At 42.4% G+C, this 22363-nt stretch overlaps 1 protein-coding gene across 1 annotated transcript in view; it reads right to left on the minus strand.

Annotated features, from left to right (window-relative positions):
* The window catches only part of LOC144786123 (acyl-coenzyme A synthetase ACSM3, mitochondrial-like), a 606835-nt gene that overhangs the window by 282483 nt on the left and 301989 nt on the right, over positions 1-22363 (minus strand). The gene's annotated exons all lie outside the window — the stretch shown is intronic.

Consider the following 22363-nt stretch of genomic DNA (forward strand, 5'->3'; position numbering starts at 1 on the left):
TTAGAGTCCTCTGTAGCAGGCTTTACCGTCCATTACAGGTCCGCTTGTAGTGGGCTGCCCCCACGTGTTCAGGTGACATACTAGACGTAGCCAAGATGATTTCATGTAGTTTATTAAGTCCTTAGGAAGTATTTACAGAAAAACCCCACCAGGAGCTGCCTGCTAGCTGCTCAGCCTATCTTCCAACTGACAACACTCTCATACCAGGCACCCAAGCATTCCACTCATGTCAATCACGCCAACAGTCTACACAGAACACTCACACTGGCTGAGCAGCTAGGAGCAAGGCGAAAGGGAACATTACAGCATAACATGAGAATACTATATATCCTCTTCCTTTTATATTGAAAAATAAAATAGAACCACATAAAAATGGAAACAACTATACAAAGCAATGTACAAAAGATGAAACAGTCCATAAACCCTGGGATGAATGGTAAAACAATATCACGAGAGGGAAAACGGACAAACAAAAGAGGAAAGAAGGATGAAAGGATAGAAACACATATTAACACCATCCTCTTCCTTTAAAAGTGAACAAAAAGTGAAAAGGTAACTAGTGTAAGAGCAGCTCACGGATACCAAGTGAGCAACAACCAATTTGAAAGTAAAGGGGGAAACATACCCGTAGACTAAAACGCTATGGGGTGAACTACACCCAAAGAAGTATTCCTCAACCAAGGAGACTGTGGTCAAAACGCCACCTCTCATGGAAGGGACCATGCTAAGAAGGAACTAACCCATAAGCTAAGCACTGTACAGACTAATATTGCATGGGACTGGCAACCAAGAACATGTGCAGCACGAAACAGGTGCAGCGCAGTGTGGCAAACGCACACATTAGGTCGACGTTAAGCACAGGGTGACTTATACACACAACTTAACAATGTAAAAGTACATGGTGGGGGTGTGGCCTGGGCGCGCATGGAGTTTGATGTGTTCCATCGAGTCTCCACTCCGTCGCCTCCCGTAATCAGCTTATTCCAGGTCAGGTCAGGTTTTTTTACAGGAGACCCACTTGCTTCCCTCTGACACCCGCCTCTTGTTCCACCACAAATACCCCACCCAATTTTGGGCATGTTCAATGTCCAAGACTAGTGGTGTGGGCATTTTAAAAAAAAATCCGGCTTGTGAACAGCGACCTCCAAGTGTGTGGCTGATGAGGGAGGGAGGTTTCTTAAGGTCGACATGGTTTGGGGTCGGGGCTCCTGTACTTTTTTCAATGTATACGCCCCCAATCAGAAACAAGATGCGTTCTTGCTCCTGCACCTTGGGGCTCTCCTTCGCTACCTCTGTACCCCGGTTGTCCTTGGAGGCAACTTTAATCTGGTTTGGGACCCTGAACGGGATCGTAATGCGCAGGTGCACCATGTTGCTGGGGCGATGTCAGCGTCATTATGGAATGCCAGTACAGCATTTGGTTTAGTTGATGCCTGGAAATACCTGCACCTGGACTCTCGAGATTACTCTTTTATCTCTCACGTTCACCGCTCCTACTCGCATATTGACTATTTTTTCATCTCGCTTTCTTTGGCTCACGTGCTGCTCACCTCGGAAATCTCGGATATTTATATTTGCAATCATGCGCATGTTTTGCTTACGCTCCAATCCCCTACTGCCGTGATGGTTCCCTCCCTAGGTGGCATCTGCCCCCCAGGCCCTCTGTGACCCGGTAGATGTGGCAGACATTCGTAATCTCAGATTGTATTTGTTCATACACGGTTATAATTAAATCATTCAACGGTTAATTTGGCATGATATACAATCAGATAACATTCATGTAATTGTAGAATCATTACATTTCTAGAGTACTCTCTGTGAGGAAGGGATAGGATGTGCATAGGGAGTGAGGGACAAGGTAAAGGTGATGTGACATGTTGAAACCATCATATAAAAATCAACGAAAGCCTTTACAGTCAAATTTATGATAAAGGTTCCCGAATAGCATCACACATAGGTTTAGATCAATTTCATTAGTTGGATCCTATGGTGTGTAGAATTAGCGTAGTTCTACGTTTCGACCCCCGAGAACGCTAAAGGGTTGGTTCAAGCCTCATGTTGGGGTCTTCATCAGGAAGAAACCGAGAGAGCATCAGGAGACGATAGCTGACTGTACCGTCTGTGGAGAGGGCCGTGGAGAACTCCTCAGGTTGTTGGGTTGTATTATGCTTGACAAGTAATGAAACGTCTGCTCAGAAGTGTTCGAAATATTCGCACCTCGTCTCGTGATATGGAAAGAATCCTTCTCGTCTCAGGATAACAGGAGTCCGCTACACCGTCTCGCAGCGTCTATCTTGCCTTGTCCCTCACTCCCTATGCACATCCTATCCCTTCCTCACAGAGAGCACTCTAGAAATGTAATGATTCTACAATTACATGAATGTTATCTGATTGTATATCATGCCAAATTAACCGTTGAATGATTTAATTATAACCGTGTATGAACAAATACAATCTGAGATTTTTGATAAATTGTGCAAAAGAATTCATTTTCAATTCTATCATGATTTGAGGTGATTGTGTGTATGAACATAGACACAAGTGTTATTTGATTATTGTTACTCGGATCCATTTTTCTCTTTACTGCTTTATGGACCCAGGTCCCCGAGTATTCTAGGGCAAACCCCTTTATTACTCACACTGATGGCTCCTGGGCTATCTCGAAGTCGGACAAGGGCCATACATTGATGGACTTTTATAACGATCTTTACGCACATGATCCTTGTACATCGGAGGGAGTGAAGGCTTTCCTCAACTCCTGTCCCTGGGACCCTATTGATCCCTATTTTACAAAGTTACTTAAAGAGCCTATCTCTCACGAGGAAATTGCTAAGGCATTGAAACAGCTCCGACGGGCAAAACCCCGGGCCCGAAGACCTGCCGGTCATCGGCCGGTATTCTACCCACGATTGCGAGATCACTTGCTCCATCTCTTTAACAGCTTCACTGATCATTCAGGCCTCTCCCCTACGATAAACGAGGCGGAGTTAGTGCTTGTCCCCAAGCCTGGCGAAGACCCGACCCTACCAGCTTCCTTCCACCCCATTGATCTGTTAAATACTGACGCCAAGATATTCACCAAAATCCTGCCAAATTGTTTGGAGCCCTACCTCCTGGGCCTTATCGACCCCGATCAAGTGGGGTTTATCCGCCACCATCAAGGCGCGAACAATATTTGTCGGATTGCCCATTTGGTGGAAAAATCGTGTATCAGAGATATCCCTGGCTGCCTGGTCTCCCTCGACGCCGAGAAGGCATTTGATCACATGGACTGGGGCTTTCTCCGGGCAGTTCTCCAAAAGATTGGCTTGGGACCTGGATTTATTTCTAAACTGATGGCCCCCAAGCAAAACCTACCATTCGCATTTGTTTCAACGGCTCTACCACTGCTCCTATTTATATCCATCGAGGCACTCGTCAGAGGTGCCCACTCTCTCCTCTAATATTCACACTTGTTATTGCTATACGCCGCAATCAGGATATACAGGGAAACCATATGGAGGCACTGAACATAAGGCTTCCCTCTTTGCCGATGATCTTCTTCTGTCTTTGTCCTCTCCATCGACCTCTCTCCTGTGGTTGCTGAGCTCTTGGGATACTTTGAGGCCACCTCTCGCTATTGGATTAATCTTGTGAAATCCCATCTCCTCAATTTTATGCTTTCGGCCTCGGAGGTCCAATGCTTGCGAGACCTGCTCCCAGTTAAGTGGACTGACAAGTCGATTCGCTACTTGGGCCTGGATCTGATTCCTATGCTCGCATCTTTGTCCTCAACTAATTGGCCTAGATATTGGAAATCTATCCACGATGAAATGCGTCGATGGGAGGGCCATCCCTTGGCGTGGTTGGGGCACCTTAATGCCATTAAAATGCCCCTCCTTCCTAAAGTGCTTTACCTGTTCCAGTCTCTTCCTACTCCCATTCCGCACGCTGATATCCAGGCCCTGCAACGTGATTTTACCAACTTCATCTGGGGTAAAAATCCCTCCCTGCTTTTCTCATAAAATACTCATGCTTACCAGATCTCTGGGTGGCCTAGCCTGTCCCAATTTATTGGAATATTATTGGGCTTGTCACCTCCGGTTTATAGCGGAATGGATCGTCCCTGAAAGTGAGTAACACTGGTTCCATATGGATCCCGCAGTGGCATGGAGACCATTGTGGGATTTAGCCCGGCTTCCACATTTGTCACCCGGAGTGGGAAGGGTATGCCCAGACGTGGGTCCAGTGCTCTCCATGCCACAGGAATCAAGCTATCCTGGCTGCACCGAAACCGGTCCTAGGATGCTTGTTTCCAGTCCAGGGAGGACTGGATTGTCCCTACAATTTTGCCAAGTTTCGTGCAAATCCATTCAGCCGTTCGAGCTAAAAGTGAGTCCAACCGCCCTATGGAAATGAAGGAAATGAATGGGTAATTTGTAATTAGCAAATAGCTCATCACAAACTAGGAATGGTAAAGAATCGCTATTTATTCCTTAAAGTTCGCTATTTAGGAAATGCAAAAAACTTTGATGATACATATGGCGGTTCATCTCTAACAGGATAAGAAGCATAGGGATAGATTTATGATGACTGGCGCATCACCAGGGATGTGTTAGTCATTCTGTGCCGTTGTTCCGTCACCTATGGTGTGCTGCATTTACAATGCGGCGCATCATGGGGCAAAAACAGCACAGATGCGTGATGTATCTGTGCCGTAAAGGTGGCGCATTGCTGGAGTTGTATCGCAAGTGTGATGAAGCTCCAGCAAGGGTCGGGGGTGCCCCTGTCGCAGGGTTTCTGTTCTCACACAGAACTGTGGACAGAGGATTGGAACCTCGGCGAATTAGGGTGTCCCAAAACTCACCTTAGTAATCAAAAACCCCTTAGCAAGCTAGGTACAGTGTCACATTGGATATAACAAACTCTCAATGTTTAGACAATCCAGAATATGAACTTATAGTACCTCAGGATACGTGGAACTCATGAACAGTCGGTCGTTATATATTTCTTAGAAACCAGAACATGGAGTTAAGAAGAACACATGTGTATTTGAAATGTTTATTTACTAATGCCGTCTTCTCAGGCGTAGTATCTTAGATAATACAAGTACACATATTATCAGTAGCAAAATTACCAGCATAGTTACTAGTACATAAAAAGCGAATGGTGACAGTATGTTAACATGCTGTAAATGAATAAGAGTTAGCAACACTTATAAGCAGCCGCGGGCCGTGGAGGGAGTTACGGTGGGGCAGGGAGGCGGGGAGGGGGAGGGGCAGGGTGGAGAGGGCGCCACCCTGCTTCTCCCCCTCCCCGCCTCCCTGCCTCACCGTAACTCCCTCCACGGCCCGCGGCTGCTTATATCTCACCCTCCCTAATACACATATTATATTATTTGCTAAGAAGGTCTCTTTGTGTTGGTTTAGGGCGTGCCCATACTTTAGTGTCTTAGATTTGAAGGAATCACATCAGCATACACCAGCTCTCTCTTCATGTGAACCGCATCAAGTGTTGTGTATGTGTGTTCGGCAAAGCAATATAAAACCCGCCTCATGCCCAGAATTGGCAGAAGTTGCACTTATGTTATGAGTATGAAGTCGTGGAGATCAGACCTCATAACAATTCTGTATCGTGTTGTTCTTGAAACTTTAGCACTCGCAGTACAGATATAGTTTAACAAGCAAAGCAGATAGTAGAGCAATAACATATTATTCTCATGTAAACCACGATGAACTACTAGGTTGAAAGCTAAAGCAACAACTAAGTGTCGTGTGCAGAAGTTGCAAAAAAGGAAAAATGGCGTTTAAACCGGTAATGAGCCCATGCTAACTTAACACGGTGTAAAGATATCCAGGACGTAGATGACACCTCCCCATGATCCGGAAACGAACTGAATAAGATAATAGAAGTGCCATCTCATGAGAGCAGATTGCAAGTTTATATGTGGACGGTCCGCAAGGTAAAGCATTAAAAACTAGGAAAATGTAATGCTAAAGAAAAATAAAACAGCCAAGTACTTTATCGAGTCTTAAGCCAATAGGCAAGGTAAATAATAAAAACTTGACAAATAAGTCAATGAATTGTCAATGAAATGCTAGTACTCAGCATATCAAACATGAAAAAGGTCTATGACATAACTGTGTATGCAAAATAAGCTGCAACAGCCTCCAATAGGAAGTCACCGTCTTCATCCGAAAACAGTTCAGCCATCCAATTTAAAAGCGGAAAAGAACATACGTGCTCTCCCAGCACCGGATCCTCTATCACCATCAGAGGACAGCTCGGTGGGTTTTCAAGAAAGCTCTGTTCCAAGAAAGTCTGTGTTGCCGCCAGTAAATTCCAGGGACCAATTAGTCCATGCATCAATGCCACAGCCATAATCCTTTCGCCAGGACAAACCAACTCGTGAGTAATGATAGGAGTCATCAGCTGATTAAAGTCGACGTCAGGAGAAACCGGTCCGCAGAGACACAAATCAATGGCCCAATCGAAATCACAGGTCAGGCAGTGAAATACAGGCTGGACACAGGTGAAGTAGGAGAATCGAAAAGATAATCCATATGCCGTGCTTAATATCGCCAACGGCATTGTGCCATAATATTCTAGCATGCGATTGCGGAACAGTGTCAGCAGCTGCAGGGCGGGAGGTTGCATAGGAGGGACATCCATATTTAAAAATGTAAAAAAGCACAAGAGCGTCCGCTGGTAATGCAAGTAAAAATGGCAATCCACGAAGCAGAGTGGAAAAAATCGAATGAAAGAAAGCAGGGATGACTCCAAAGATTTTCTCAAATGAAGTCACGAGACCACTGGTAACAACTTTAAAAAAGTGCGCCAGGGCCTTTGTGGAGGATGCGTTAGAGATAGTCCGAACCATCTTGCTGAAATGGAAAGGCAAATCTGAATTGAAAAGGGTCTGCACCTCTGTACGGGTGTTCGCTATGTGAAGCACGAAAGTTACACGGGCCGAACTCAAGGCCACCTCTCTCTGAGACAAAAGAGCTCTTATTCTTGCCATGCCGTTGAAATCTGCTCCCAAGGTTGGTATTTGTGGCGAGATTGAAAACTCCCTATGTTCATGTGTGGGAGGAAATAGAACATTTCTGCAGCAAATAACCCGTTCACTTACTGTTACGATAAAAGGAATACTTTTAATTAACCCAGAACAATCTTCATTATTGAGCATCAAATAACTACCATTTTCCAACAACTTGAACGTGGGGATGATAGCAGGAACTGGCGTGCCTTGCAACACGCAAGCCATATTTGGTCGGTGTTTGTTGCATGAACCGTGTAACTGTATGTGCCTACACATTAGTGAATGATCTGGCGTCTCAGTGCATTCCTCTCCATTCAGATAAACTTCTTGATCATCTTTGAAACATCTGTATGTGTATGGAAGCGACCAGACCTCATGAAGAAAAGCACTACCTAAAGGTTCATAACGACCTATTGGTATATATTTCATACAATTTGAAAACTTATATAAAGCAAAAGGCAGCGTTATTAAACCGTGGATAAGGCACGTTGCCAAAAAACCCGCAATCCTCTGCTGATGATGTCACTGAGCATGTCATGAATGATGTAATATGTGACATCATCAGCAGTGGATTACGGGTAATAGTATCTCTAGTTTACTCCCCTATAGCTGTCTTTCTTTTAACATAAGTGTCTGTTTCCTTCCCTTATACTTACTGTTTTTGGTTCGCTTCCGGTTCGCGTACCGGCGAGCGAACTGGGAAGCGAACTAAGAGAAATAGAGGTTGGCACAGTTCCAAATATTGTACCAATTTTTTAATAACGGGGAGGTAGTTCTGAAAAGAACTTTTTTTTTTATTGTTTTTGTTGTTTTATATTTTTTTTATTATTTTTCGGAACATTTTTTTACTTTTTTTGAATTTTTCTGAACAGTTTTATATTTTTTTGGGTTTTTCTTGGAGGGGGCAATGAAAACGATTCATTGTAAAGGGCTCAACAGGAGCAACAAAACAAAAAAAGAAGTATTTATTATTTTGGGCATTTCGTACAAACTTGTATATGATAGTCAATAGCTCTGTTGATCAGAGTGATGCTTCTTTCTCCGTAGGAAATGAATCCATCGCAAAATACGCAGATGTGTTTTACTTCACCAAATTTCATTTGTATATTTGGCACCATCTCCCTGCCCTCTGGTCCCGTTACTTCCGGTACAACAGATCTTCTGGCCATAATAGGGAGATTATCTAGGTCGTTCCGAAACTGTGCAGCACTGTAGTTGTTAGGATGCCACCTAGTCATATGGCGATGCATTGTGTAGTTTCCGAAACTGTATTTTTTCTCGGTTCCTCTGGACAGTCTATCTTGACATATAAGGCAAGTTACGTATCTTGCATTTACTTTTTTCTGACCTTTGGGAATTTTAAAAAATTGCCAAATGAAGTTTTCTTTCCGGTGAGACGTCCTGGGCTGCTCAGGCAAAAACTGCCTCTCTTCGTGCTCGTCGTCCTCTTCTTGTTGAATTATAACTTGAGCAGGTGGTCCACTCTTCCTTGGATGTGGTGGAGGTGGTGGGGAAGCACCAGCTGAAGCTACTAAAGAAGCCATTGCTCAGTGATCACAAAGGGTCTTTCTCTCACAATGATGAAAGTCAGAGTGAGGAAAGAAGGAGGGATTTTCATCATTTGGGAAAAACAAGAGTTCTCAACCAATGAAAAGTGTTCATTTTAGATTATATGACCTAGTCTTACATCATTAGGAAACCAAAAGTGAAATGAACCAATGAAAAGTGTTATTACCAAGTCACATGACCTGCTGTGTTTACGTTAAGCGCTTTGCAGGGCCTCCCGGTTTGCTTCCAGAAACCTGCGCTTTGCGACTCGCTTCGCGTACCAGTTCGCTAACGTAGCACGTCATATGACGTATCACGCGACAACGCGAAACGTCATGCGGACGGGAGGCGTCACGATGTTGTTTTCTAACGCGGCAGTTGCGGTAAAGAAACGTTTACCGGCTCGCGGTCTATTTCGCGGCATCAAGGTCAGCTAACGGGAAGCTTCCCGATTCGCGAAGCGGTAACGAAGAAAAAAAAATATTAAAAAAAAAAATTATTCATAAACATATAAAATATATTTTTGGATTTAAAGAAGAATACATTTTACAGCTACAGATATTAGCTGTTAAAAAACCAATGAAATTCACTGAAAAAACCATAGGTTATAGACCATATATAGTTAGGAATTAGCATTTACAAAACCTTGAAAATTCACTGAAAAAACCATAGGTTATAGACCATATATAGTTAGGAATTAGCATTTACAAAACCTTATTTTACTCACACAAAACCATTGAAATTCCATATATAGTTAGTTGCACTAACTATATATCGCGCACCCGCAATCCACTGCTGATGATGTCACATATTACATCATTCATGACATGGTCAGTGACATCACTGATGACATCACTGATGACATCTCAAATGACATCACTGATGACATCACTGATGACATCTCATTTGACATCAATGACCACATCACTGATGATATCATTCATGTGACAATACAATGCATCTCCTCACATTTTAATATAACCTCTGTTACACCCAGTGTTAAATACAGAGTATAATTTTTGAAACCATTGACACACCAATACTAGTTACTACATACGCACTCACTGATTCCTACGTCTACACACACCTTCACTCATTCACCCATACAATCATTCATACATACAATCACTCATCTTTACAACACTATCATATGCACTCATACACCTATACAGACAGTCACAGTCTGCCACTCATCCATGGAGTTACTCACTCACCTAGTCAGTCATGTAAAGAATCAATGACACTTCCATTTTCTTGTCTATACAGTTAAACATAGAGCACCTTACATTTTCAAACATATACTAACACATACTTACCTTCTTATACAATCATTGATACAAGTACACATTGATCTGCACAGAGTCACACACCTCCCAGCCAGCCACACACACACTCAGTCTCCCATACAAATACTTGGGCAATCAATCAATAACCCATATAGTTACTCATACAGCTACTGATCAACACATGCAGCAGTTTACAGAACAACAGACATAATGATGCACAAATTAAGACAGTTTAGTCACTAACCCATGCACTCAGTGAGACACATTTAATCACTCACTCATACAGTTAGTCATGCACCTACTAAATCCTTCGTCCAGACACTTACACATCCACTCAATCTTCAATATGTAAGACATATTTAAACTTTACAGAAACAAAAAATCACTGGATGTTGTTATCAGTCATGTCATCAGTGATGTCATTTGAGATGTCATCAGTGATGTCATCAGTGATGTCACTGACCATGTCATGAATGATGTAATATGTGACATCATCAGCAGTGGATTGCGGGTGCGCGATATATAGTTAGTGCAACTAACTATATATGGAATTTCAATGGTTTTGTGTGAGTAAAATAAGGTTTTGTAAATGCTAATTCCTAACTATATATGGTCTATAACCTATGGTTTTTTCAGTGAATTTTCAAGGTTTTGTAAATGCTAATTCCTAACTATATATGGTCTATAACCTATGGTTTTTTCAGTGAATATATATATATATATATATATATATATATATATATATATATATATATATAAATATATATATATATATATATATATATATATATACACATATATATACAAAAAGGAAGGAGAGAACTCTGGGTAGTTCTCAAGTTTAGGTGGAAAGCAGCCCCTGTTAGAGCACTCTCAGGGGCTGCTTTCCACCTAAACTTGAGAACTACCCAGAGTTCTCTCCTTTTTTTTGCATAATTTATGCGTCACTCTATGCCTGAAAGGGTTTTGTTTTGATATATATATATATATATATATATATATATATATATATTACCTACTGGCGGTCGCCAGTAGGTATATATAGTTAGGATTTTTTCTCTATGGGATTTTTGAAAATTCTATGTCTAATAACTTTGGCGTTTGTGGACGGAATTGGCAGAAATTTTCAGGAAAATGGAACATTTTGTTTCTGAGCAGCCCCTGGAAATTTGGGGGGGGGTTTGTCAAGGGGGGGCCGAGAAAAAAGGGGGGTCCCAAAACGCGTTTTTCCAATGTTAATTTCCATAGGGCGGTTGGCCTCACTTTTAGCCCGAACGGCTGAATGGATTTGCACGAAACTTGGCAAAATTGTAGGGACTGGTAGCCCGATGTGCCTTTGCTAGGTCTCAATATATGTGCTCCAGTGGATTTTGAGAAATTAACGTTCAAAAAAAGATATATATCTGTAACAGCGGACCGGGCAGCGCTCCGGTTCGCGCACTTTTCGCGTTACGGAGCTTTGTGAAGCGAAGCTGATTGGTTCTCCGGCGTCAGTAAACATTCCAAACAGTCCGTAGCGGCCGCCATCTTGTCTCTCGGTAGGATCGAGAGACAAGAGGAGGCCAAAGCGAAGGGGCAAATGACCATAAGGGGGCATAGTAGATCCTCCCTGACCCCCTAGGTTTGATGTGGAGGTTTTAAAAGGGCCCCGCGGGGCAAAAAAAAATAAAAAATAATAATAATCGAACGGCTGAATGGATTTGCACGAAACTTGGCAAAATTGTAGGTACTGGTAGCCCGATGTGCCTTTGCTATGTCTCAATATATGTGGTCCAGTGGATTTTGAGAAATTAACGTTCAAAAAAAGATATATATCTGTGACAGCGGACCGGGCAGCGCTCCGCTTCGCGTACTTTTCGCGTTACGGAGCTTTGTGAAGCGAAGCTGATTGGTTCTCCGGCGTCTGTAAACATTCCAAACAGTCCGTAGCGGCCGCCATCTTGTCTCTCGGTAGGATCGAGAGACAAGAGGAGGCCAAAGCGAAGGGGCAAATGACCATAAGGGGGCATAGTAGATCCTCCCTGACCCCCTAGGTTTGATGTACCATTTTGCGAAGTTTGGTGTAATTCCGTTCAGCCATTCAGGCTGTAGACGTATCTAAATGTCCTATGGAAAATTGCATGGGGAAAACACATTTGAAAGTGTTGAAATTTAGAACCAATTAAAATGTTACTTTGGTTTTGTATTTGTGTGTGATGAAAGTTAATTGGTTATGTATATATCTAAAATGAGAGGAAACCACAGCCATTTTGTGATACTACTGTCTGAGGTACATTTGTGAGGAATTTTTGGTGCTCAATTTCTGGTGTTTGATTTACACAGTACTAACGCTTCTCCTACTTTCAAAAAGGTGAGTTGTTAATTTGTAAGGGGAACTATGTTGTACACTTTAAGATAATTTGAAAAATGTTTTCTATTATTTATTTACAGTCCTTCTGTTATACTAAATACTTGATAAAGTTAGTTTTATATTATGTATTACTAAAAACGATAAATGAAAGTGATTATTTTTTTCTGCAATTTACAGCAAGAAATTTCAAAATAAAATGGATCACAATGAAGAGACCGTGGCAATTTCTTTTGAATTATCCACTACATTTATTGAAATTGACAGCACCAATAATGAAATATTCTCACAAGGAGGAGATGACTTGAATGCTTTTTTTGATCAATCTCTTGACGGCGAATTTATCGAATGTTTGGAGACCATAGAGTTACAAGAATCATCATTGCAGACTTTTCATGAGGAGATTCCTGATGAGATGATTGAAGAGGAAATTCCTGATGAGGACATGTTACTAGTTCTTTCAAATTATGAAAATTCAGAAGAATAAATTTATATTTAGAAATCAAAAATTGTTTGAGACATTATTCATTTTTATTTTTAATTTATGAGGTTGTAGCGAAGTGATTGTAGTATAAAATGAGACTTATAGTATAGAGTGCAACATTTTTATGTTACATAGTAAGTTTACTCATATTTACTGGTAGCCCGATGTGCCTTTGCTATGTCTCAATATATGTGCTCCAGTGGATTTTGAGAAATTAACGTTCAAAAAAAGATATATATCTGTGACAGCGGACCGGGCAGCGCTCCGCTTCGCGTACTTTTCGCGTTACGGAGCTTTGTGAAGCGAAGCTGATTGGTTCTCCGGCGTCTGTAAACATTCCAAACAGTCCGTAGCGGCCGCCATCTTGTCTCTCGGTAGGATCGAGAGACAAGAGGAGGCCAAAGCGAAGGGGCAAATGACCATAAGGGGGCATAGTAGATCCTCCCTGACCCCCTAGGTTTGATGTGGAGGTTTTAAAAGGGCCCCGCGGGCCTGGGGAGCGTACTACAAGGAAACAAGAATGATTGACTTTTAACTTATTGTATGTTTATAGACTTTTTTTTTTCTTTTTTTTCTGCTGAGTGACGTCTCGGCCTATCTCCACGGGATGCAGTCCCTACCATCTCGGCGTTTAAGCCCAGGGGGACCGGTAGTGTGGTAGAGATAACGTCTGTTAACGTTCGATTCGAAGGAAATCAGGAAGTGTTGATAAACATTGTCTGCGCCATCTTGCCTTTTTTCAAATGCCACACTTTTGTCGTGCACGGCAGCCATTTTAGATGCCTTGACCAGACCCACTCTCTGCACGCTGTCGATCCTTAGCATGGCTCCCCACCCTCGCAAGCATCTCCCCCAGGCACTGGTCACCCCCGCTCTCTGTCTTACGCATGGGCAATAAACCTCCCCCCATCTGCGCTGCTCTTCCCTGAGAATCACACCCTGTGCCTGTCCGACACCTCCCTTTCGCCCTATTCACTACCGCACCCTCTGACACTCCTCTTCCTCTGTGTCCGATTGTCCAGGCCGGTCCCAGGCTATCAGCTAGCCCTGCAGATGTAGTTTATGGCCCCAGCTGTAAAGAATCACCCCTCTTCAAAGGAGTTATAGTAGATCAAGGCCCACACCCGATGAGATCCGTCACACAACACGCGTTCCTACTATCTGAAAACCATTCTGTATTGTGATTGGGGAGGGGACCGAGCCTGAAGCGGAAGATTCCAGGGATGCCTCTTTGTACATCAAAGTTTTTACAATTATGTGTCACATTAAAAATATATAGCACTCCAACAAAGTAGTAGGATTATAAAACTTTAATAACTTATAAATATATACAACAAAACAAAAACAGTAAAAACATTTAAACATTTTTAGGGAAAAAGAAGGAAGTAGCGGTCGGTTGTGCGAATAGTCCCAACGCAGCACAACGTCCAGATTTCTGGACGGCACCCAGGTGATGTTGCCTGGGTGCCGCACTGATTTCGGTATCCGGCGTGGGGCGTCGCGGGGGGTGGGTCATCAGTAGCGGTCTGTTGTGCGAATAGTTCCAAGGCAGCAGAACGATGGCACCAAGGTGATGTCCAGTAAGTTGCCGCCCTCCGAATAACGGCGTGGGGCGCCCCGGGGGGGGGGGGGGGGGGTGGCGGCGTGAACGGGCCTCCCCAGGTGGAGGCTCGTCTGCTGTAGTGGGGCGCCCCTTTACCGTTTCAGTTGCCATTCCGTCCGCTTTTGGTCCACTGTGTCAAAATCCGCCATTCAGCTGAGTTGCGCCCACTCTTGCGGTGCAGCGATAGGCGGCTGCCACAGGACTCTCAAAATGGCGGCAGGCTCTTTCCTTTTTGGGCCTGGTCCACTGAAATGGCCCTGGGACACCTTGGAAATCGGACGCTAGTCTGCTAGGTCTTGGACCCCATTCTCGAAAGCGTTCCCTCAGCCTTGAGGATTGTACAAAAGTCTTGGGGGCCCCCGACTCCTGCAGGCTTCCGGTGGGGAGCGGCTGCCATGATTGCTCGCGGAATGACCACGACGGAGTCACGAGATGGTGGTGCTTTCATGCTGACGCCAGCTTCAGTCTGAAACATCCAGAAACAAGGTGGGGCTTTCATCGTTTGGGAAAAAAAAAGTTTTCATCCAATGAAAAGTGTTATTTTTAGGTCATATGATCAAGCCTTCCATCATTAGGAAACCAAAAGTAAAATGAACCAATGAAAAGTTTTATAAACAAGTCACATGACCTGTTATGCGGCATAGGGTATAAAAAGCGTAGAAAATCCGTTGGCACGTGAGGCAGCGTCAGTAGCGGACCGATGTGCGAATAGGCCGAAGGCAGCACAACGCGCCAAGATCCGGATGGCACCGAGGTGGTGTCTAGCAAGTTGCCGCACTGGTGTGGCCATCGTACAATGCTGAAAGTGGGCGTGGGGCGCCCCGTTGGCCTGTGAGGTGGCGTCAGTAGCGGACCGATGTGCGAATGGGGCCAAAGGCAGCGCAACGCGCCAAGATCCGGACGGCACCGAGGTGGTGTCATAGTTGAGAGTTCTGAGCAGCGGTTGTAACACTGTCTGAAGCTTATTTGCAGCTGCTGCAATTTCACTACGCGCCAAGATCCGGATGGCACCGAGGTGGTGTCTAGCAAGTTGTCGCACTGGTGTGGCCATCCTATAATGCTGAAAGTCGTCGTGGGGCGCCTCGTTGGCCTGTGAGTTCGCGTCAGTAGCGGACTGATGTGCGAATAGGCCGAAGGCAGCACAACGCGCCAAGATCCGGATGGCACCGAGGTGGTGTCTAGCAAGTTGCCGCACTGGTGTGGCCATCCTACAATGCTGAAAGTGGGCGTGGGGCGCCCCGTTGGCCTGTGAGGTGGCGTCAGTAGCGGACCGATGTGCGAATGGGGCCAAAGGCAGCGCAACGCGCCAAGATCCGGATGGCACCGAGGTGGTGTCTAGCAAGCTATGCAGCTGAGTTGCGTGCGCACTTGCGGCGAATAGGTCGAAGGCAGCACAACAATGTTTTCTGAATAGAGGACACCACAAGGCGCTGAGATTCGGTTGGCACCGAGGTGGTGTCTAGCAAGTTGCCGCATTGGTGTGGCCATCCTACAATCCTGCTCCGAATAACGGCGTGGGGTGCCCGAAGGGGGGGGGGAGGCGGCGTGAACGGGCCTTCCCAGGTGGAGGCTCGTCTGCTGTAGTGGGGCGCCCCTTTACCGTTTCAGTTGCCATTCAGCTGAGTTTCGGCCGCTCTTGATGCTACAGCGACAGGCGGCTGCAACAGGACTCTCAAAATGGCGGCCTGTCCTTTGGATTTGGGCCTGGTCCACTAAAATGGCCCTGGGACACCTTAGAACTCGGACGCCCAAATTTTTTTTCCTTTCCTCTACATGCAAAAAAGGTAAATTCCCGGTACGTTACACGCTTCATCTGCCACGATGTACTCTCCAGAGGAACCGAAAAAAAATATAGTTATGGCAACTATACCATGCATCGTCATATGGAGAGGTGGCACCGATTAATTATAGTGCTGCATAAAAGAGAGATTTGGAGGAGAACCCCCGACCTGCCAGTACATTCATCAAAGAACTGGCACTGACAGCATCAGAGGCAAGGGAAACGGTCCCAAATATTTAGAAGAACTTTGGAAAGATTAAAATGACATGTTTAGATTGTGGCAAATTAATTTCATGTGGACAGATGAGTGTTACTCTAATAAATACAGCATATGAACATCATCATAGTCGATGGTTGGTAGAGACATTTTGACTATATCCTGGACCTGCCCGTCCTCGCCCAAAATGGCGCCAGAATAAATGGGAGTCGTAACTCCTTGTTGTGTACTGGTTGCAGAACATTGAAATCACGAGATACGTATGCAGTTTTGAAGCACATGGCGGGCGGGGACGAGAATTGATTGAATATTTCGACATCCCTATTGATATTAAGTTCTGATGTGTTATTGATTACTGTACTATTGAAAGTTCGAATTAACGTCACCCATGGTACTTGCCCGCAAATGTATATCTAGATAATTTTATTGTAACTGGCCCTGTCGTATTTTAATTATAAAATGTACGTCCACCGATTCCGCAACTGTTAGACACCTTAGTTCTTGCAACCTAATGGCCCGCCCGTTACGTTCCTCTACAGTGTAAATGTCTACTCATCATATACGATTACAGTTTGCTCCGTGGCCGGCCCACGTGGTTATAGGCCCGTATTTGTATACTGACATTTTCACAATAAAGGTTTTTAAAAGAAAACATGGTAGTAGTATTTACATTGGTAAAGTTTTTAATAATAGTCACTGTTTTAGAATCAGTAAAAGGCAAGTGAAATAAAGCATTCGAATTACATGAAGGGTAAAAGGTATAATACGCAGGAACGCAGTAAAGATAAATGGTCAAGGGTTGTTGTGTTTTCTACTCCTGCAACATAAAGTGATCGATAAGAATCTGATATTCTGGCGTATCGGCGACTAAGACAGCAGGTCGACCCTCTTTTGCTCAACGGCTCCGTCATGGGACGAAGAAACGCCCTTTTTCTCGAAAAAGGAATATATTTTACTTGCAGGACAGTTGTAAATTTTCCGGGAAAGTACATTAGCCTGGAACATTATAACATATGTTTAAGAAAAAATAATGTTCGAAAGTAATAAAAAGCGTAATTTTTAGGTCATATGACCAAGCCTTTCATCATTAGAATAAGAAAAGTAAAATGAACCAATGAAAAGTTTTATTAACAAGTTACATGATCTGTTATGCTTACGTTACGCGCTGCGCGCCGCGCCCCGGATCACTTCCGGATGCGCTAACGCGGCGCGTCATATGACGCATTACGCGACAACGCAGGTCCAGAATATAGTCAAAATGTCTCCACCAACCAGCGGTCGGAACACAACCCCTTTCAGCAGGCTAAATAGTTCTGTTAAATGACAACAGAAGGGACAGGCAACAAGAACCATCAGTCAAAGAGGGGAGGGCAAGTTCTTCTCTACCGGGTCACGTTGGGGCGCTACCGGAACTGATCGAATTGGTAGTCTACAGAGTTTCTGGATGTTTCAGACTGAAGCTGGCGTTAGCATGAGAGCACCACCATTTCGTAGCTCCGTCGTGGCCATTCCACGAGCAATCATGCTAGCCGCTCCCCACCAGAAGCCTGCGGGAGTCGGGGGCCCCCAAGACTTTTGTAGAATCTTCAAGGCTGAGGGGACGCTTTCGAGAATGGAGCCCAAGCTCTAGCAGACAAGCGTCCGAGTTCCAAGGTGTCGCAGGGCCATTTTAGTGGACCACGCCCAAATCTGAAGAGCCGGCCGCCATTTTGAGAGTCCTGTGGCAGCCGCCTATCGCTGCACCGCAAGAGCGGGAGCAACTCAAGTACATGGTGAGCGAGACGCTGTAGTCGAAAGAGCGGGCGGTAAACAGCTGAATAGCGGAAGAGGCACAGTGTAGCAAAAGCGGGCGGAATGGCAACTGAAATGGTAAAGGGGCGCCCCACTACAGCGTGTCTTTAGGTGAAACGGATTGTGGGACAAGGTCAAGAATGGAAGAGTTACCAAAAGGCAAAAAGTTCCGCTTGATCCCGGGAGCCGGCCACCTATGTCTGGGGCGATCTCAGGCCACACCAGGAGAACACGACTTGGGGAGGGGGCCCGAGCCAAGCGCCCCCTCCGAGTCCGCGCCATCACACCGTCCCTCGGGGGCCTCCGTTAAGCGGTTCAGGGTGGCACCGCATCACATTGTTTACAAATGCAGTAACGTACTCAAACAGCCCCCACTTACTTTTAGAATAGTGAAGATGAAGCAAGTGCAAATAGGCTTCAGACAGTGTTACAAGCACTCTTCAAAACTTTGAATCATCAGAGTGCATGAGTTTCATGCTCGATCGATTGAGCTAGCCGGATCGGGCAACAAAAAGTTTAAAATAGTTATGTAAATAGTTGTTTAATAAAATGTTTTACCCTGTTACTTTGCTGGTGTGTTGTATATATTTGCATAGAGTTTATCGTTATTTTGGGCGGGGTGGGTGGCGGAGCCGAGCTGTCTTGCAGCCATCATGGTGTGGAGTTCAGTTCATCTCACTAGTTTCGTATTTGTCATGAGGGGTTGTTCCTAATGTTTCTATTTCAGCGAGGTCAAAAAGAGATCCCATTAGTGGCCTACTGATTTTGCTCGATTCCTTTTGTTTTTTTACACGATTTTTCGCTATCTGCAAAGACTAAACAGAGTATTGCGACTCTGTGCTTGTTTGTAAATAGAGAATGAACCAAAGAGAACCAATTCTAAAACAGTAAATGCTTGGATAACAATCAATCAAATGGAGAGAGAAGCAGGCACGACGGATTACAACGGGGGCAAAGGCCTGCGTTAACTACCCTTCACTATCTGCAAAGAGAGAGTACTCCTAATAGAAATGAGGGGGGGGGGGGCAGCATTCAAAGCAGATCAGTGTGCATAAATACGAAAATGTTTTTTCTTACCACGTACTTGACATTCGACAGCTTATGATATTTGCTATTAAAAAACCATTGAAATTCACTGAAAAAACCATAGGTTATAGACCATATATAGTTAGGAATTAGCATTTACAAAACCTTGAAAATTCACTGAAAAAACCATAGGTTATAGACCATATATAGTTAGGAATTAGCATTTAAAAAACCTTTTTTTACTCACACAAAACCATTGAAATTCCATATATAGTTAGTTAGTTGCACTAACTATATATCGCGCACCCGCAATCCACTGCTGATCATGTCACATATTACATCATTCATGACATGGTCAGTGACATCACTGATGACATCACAGATGACATCTCAAATGACATCACTGATGACATCACTGATGACATCTCATTTGACATCAATGACCACATTACTGATGATATCATTCATGTGACAATACAATGCATCTCCTCACATTTTAATATAACCTCTGTTACACCCAGTGTTAAATACAGAGTATAATTTTTGAAACCATTGACACACCAATACTAGTTACTACATACGCACTCACTGATTCCTACGTCTACACACACATTCACTCATTCACCCATACAAACATTCATACATACAATCACTCATCTTTACAACACTATCATATGCACTCATACACCTATACAGACACTCACACTCTGCCACTCATCCATGGAGTTACTCACACACCTAGTCAGTCCTGTAAAGAATCAATCACACTTCCATTTTCTTGTCTATACAGTTAAACATAGAGCACCTTACATTTTCAAACATATACTAACACATACTTACTCTCTTATACAATCATTGATACAAGTACACATTGATCTGCACAGAGTCACACACCTCCCAGCTAGCCACACACACACTCAGTCTCCCATACAAATACTTGGACAATCAATCAATAACCCATATAGTTAATCATATAGCTACTGATCAACACATGCAGCAGTTTACAGAACAACAGACATAATGATGCACAAATTAAGACAGTTTAGTCACTAACCCATGCACTCAGTGAGACACATTTAATCACTCACTCATACATTCAGTCATGCACCTACTAAATCCTTCGTCCAGACACGTATACTTCCACTCATTCTTCAATATGTAAGACATATTTTAACTTTACAGAAACATACAGTCACTGGATGTTGTCATCAGTGATGTCATCAGTGATGTCATTTGAGATGTCATCAGTGATGTCATCAGTGATGTCACTGACCATGTCATGAATGATGTAATATGTGACATGATCAGCAGTGGATTGCGGGTGCGCGATATATAGTTAGTGCAACTAACTAACTATATATGGAATTTCAATGGTTTTGTGTGAGTAAAAAAAGGTTTTTTAAATGCTAATTCCTAACTATATATGGTCTATAACCTATGGTTTTTTCAGTGAATTTTCAAGGTTTTGTAAATGCTAATTCCTAACTATATATGGTCTATAACCTATGGTTTTTTCAGTGAATATATATATATATATATATATATATATATGGTAAACAGACAAAATATCGACTAAAAAATATTGAAAGTACATAATATCGAGTCCAAAATATAGGCTGGACAAAATATCGAATGGACAGAATATAGACATCAAAAATATTGTTTTGAAGGTAAGTAATGTAATATCGAATTTTAAAATATGGATAGTCAAAATATCGAAGTACATAATATAGGTTAGTAAAAATATCGAAAAATTAATAATATCGAATTTTTTATAGTGTATTTTATGAGTTAAAAGTGTTTATTTATGTTATAATTTAATTTAATTAATGAATTTAATGTTATTTAAATTTAGCGTAATTTAATTCTGTAGCGGTTTGTGGGCTTATAGGGGAATAGGGTGGGAAGTAATTTAATTATAATTAATTAAATATGTAAATTTATTTAGTTTTTTAATTAATTGGCAATTCATTTTTATTTTGTAATTAATTAAATGTTAATTGCCAATTAATTTTATTTAATTGATTAATTAATAATTATGTTAATTTAACTAATTTATTTTCTGTAGCGGGTTGTGGGTTTATAGGGGAATAGGGTGGGAAGTAATTTAATTATAAGTAATTAAATATGTAAATTTATTTATTGGTATTTGTTTATAATTAATTGTTAATTAATTTTTATTTTGTAATTAATAAAATGTTAATTGCCAATTAATTTTATTTAATTGATAATTATTTTAATTTAACTAATTTATTTTCTGTAGTGGGTTGTGGGTTTATAGGGGAATAGGGTGGTAAGTAATTTAATTATAATTAATTAAATATGTTAATTTATGTATTGTAATGTATTTATAATTAATTGTTAAATAATTGTTATTTGGTAATTAATTAAATTTTAATTGACAATTAATTTTATTAAATGTATTAATTGATAATTATGTTAATTTTACTAATTTATTTTCTGCAGTGGGTTGTGGGTTTATAGGGGAATAGGGTGGGAAGTAATTTAATTATAACTAATTACATATGTTCATTTTTTGGGGTATTTATTAGATTTTCATTGTTAAGTAACTTTTTAATTACTAATTAATTAACTGTTAAATTGTAATTAATTAGTATTAATAGATAACTAATTGTAATGATTAATTCAAATTAGTATTTGTAATTAATTAATTATTATATTATATTACATTGGTAATTACTTTTAATAATTTTTTTTATAGATATTAATATATATTTTTTTTAAATAATATATGAAGTATCTACTTTCCCTACTGTTGCACTCACTGGAGTGGGAATAGTAATTTTTACCCCTACGCTATCCAACGCTTTCCCTACTGTTGCACTCTCTGGAGTGGGAATAGTAATTTTTACCCCTACGCTATCCAACGCTTTCCCTACTGTTGCACTCTCTGGAGTGGGAATAGTAATTTTTACCCCTACGCTATCCAACGCTTTCCCTACTGTTGCACTCTCTGGAGTGGGAATAGTAATTTTTACCCCTACGCTATCCAACCCTTTCCCTACTGTTGCACTCTCTGGAGTGAGAATAGTAATTTTTATCCCTACGCTATCCATCGGTTTCCCTACTGTTGCACTCTCTGGAGTGGGAATAGTAATTTTTACCCCTACGCTATCCAACCCTTTCCCTACTGTTGCACTCTCTGGAGTGGGAATAGTAATTTTTACCTCTACGCTATCCAACGCCTTACCTACTGTTGCACTTTCTGGAGTGTGAATAGTAATTTTTACCCCTACGCT

Source organism: Lissotriton helveticus, chromosome 10, assembly GCF_964261635.1.
Source record: "Lissotriton helveticus chromosome 10, aLisHel1.1, whole genome shotgun sequence".
NCBI classification, from domain to species: Eukaryota; Metazoa; Chordata; class Amphibia; order Caudata; family Salamandridae; genus Lissotriton; species Lissotriton helveticus.